The sequence below is a fragment of the Histoplasma capsulatum genome, genomic scaffold (genome assembly GCF_000149585.1).
Source record: "Histoplasma capsulatum NAm1 scaffold_5 genomic scaffold, whole genome shotgun sequence".
Classification (NCBI taxonomy): Eukaryota; Fungi; Ascomycota; class Eurotiomycetes; order Onygenales; family Ajellomycetaceae; genus Histoplasma; species Histoplasma mississippiense.
In genome coordinates, this window is record NW_001813978.1 from 1,248,307 (window position 1) to 1,250,213 (window position 1,907).

Consider the following 1,907-nt stretch of genomic DNA (forward strand, 5'->3'; position numbering starts at 1 on the left):
CCGCGGAACTCTTCTAACAAATATTAGAACATTAAAGTTCTCCCTGGACCTGACCACTTCACATCTGCTATATAATTTATGCCATGGGGTGCTACTTGCACCCCCTTATCAGGCAATACGCTTGTCTCATATTGCCTGACAAGGTCATCTGCATCTGGGATATAACAACAGACTGCTATGTCAAGATGCTGGACAGACTTCCAGAGTGAGCTGCAGATGGCATAGCCACATCAGGCATCTACTTCCTATTCTCTGCTGAATATGATCAAGTCACCCACCTCTCAAATACCCCATTCAGGTGAAATTAAAATAGGACTGTGAAGATGATGTCTGCTCTTCTAATTTCTACTGAATATGTTGCTACAGACTCCCACAACAAGACAACCCGCCCCACCTAGGCTTTCTGGAGTATATTAATCAAAACTCTCATCACACACAGCAACTAGCAGGTCTGCACTCTCATTCTCAAATGCCAAATACCATTTCTCTGTCAGTGGCAATAATAAGTCATTTGCTGCTGAAATCCAAGCCAAAATTACCATTGACTGTGTGTGTGTGAGAGAGAGATAGCTGATTCGCACGGCTGCTTTATGAGTCATATAAAGTGAGCACTGTATATTCAAAGAACATGGTCATCAAGTGGGTGTAATTGATGACTGAAATGACAATGATTCTATTGCTTCACCTGGTGTAAATGAAATTTTACTGAGAAGCAAAAAGAAGGATTCTGGTGATGGTGGGAAGATGGAAGTCTTCCATGTTATTGCAACTAGGGGGGTTGTGAATTCAAATGTGAGGGTGTTTGTGTCATGAATGTCTAAGGAAAAGTAAACTATCTATAGCCATGGTTCAATCGAGAAGGGAAAAGTTATTTGAAATAAAGTGAAGTTCACCATATGTCATAGTCACTTTTTCCATCTTACAAAAGGAAGCTCTTCTACATCGAGTCAAAAGCGACTGAAGGAATGTGAGCACCGGAACCTGTCTCGCGACGATTAGGAGCAGGAGCGGCAAAAGTTCAGTTAAGCACATGCTTGGGTCGGGCGATGGAGTTCGTGTTGACACTCCAGAACAGGAAAAGTATTGAACAGGAAAAGTATTTCAGCCAGTCTAAGTTAGCTTGCGAGGCGCGTTCCTTAGCGCGTGTTATCGGGCGAAAATGCTCAGGGGTGCAAGTAGTTAAAATCAGAAAAGGGAAAATTGTTTCTTGAGGTTTTTGCTTTCGAGGCATGTCTCTCTGACGTCTTCAGGGATACTTGAACAGCGAAATTTGGAATATGGAAATTAACCTCGTTGGGTGGAGGAAATAATAAAGTGATCATTTTCAGTAGGGTATTGTTCAAGAGTGAAAATTTGGCAACATAGGAAATCTGCTAAGAAAAAGAGCAAGAGATAGACAATGCATTCATGACGTTCGCTGAAATCGAACCAGCCCCAATAACCGCATAGAATTTAATTGTTTGACCATAATAGTCTTATTTCTCATAACACCCATTTCCACCTGTGGTATCAGCTTTCCCACCGACATCCTTTATCACCTAGGCCGGTGGATAAGCCATAGACTGAGTCTTCTGATAACCAGCCTGCCCAGCAGCCTGTCGAGAGAGGACCTCCTTCTCTTGCTGAACGATAACACAGCAAGGACAGAAGAAGGACGCGAGGCAGTCCTGGACCAGGGACTCTTCATAGTTGTGCTTGGCCTTGATGGTGCCAGGTTCCCATTTCAGGAACTTCTCCAGATGGGTTTGGGTGATGCCGTACTTCTCTCGCAGCTCGGTGCGCCTCTTAACAAGAAGGAGCCATGCGACGGCGAAGCAGTTCATGCCACAGAAGATAGACACTACGTTGATTAAATCGAATCAGTAAAGCTTTGGGCTTCGCGTGCTCATAATGAAGAGTCCTATCGA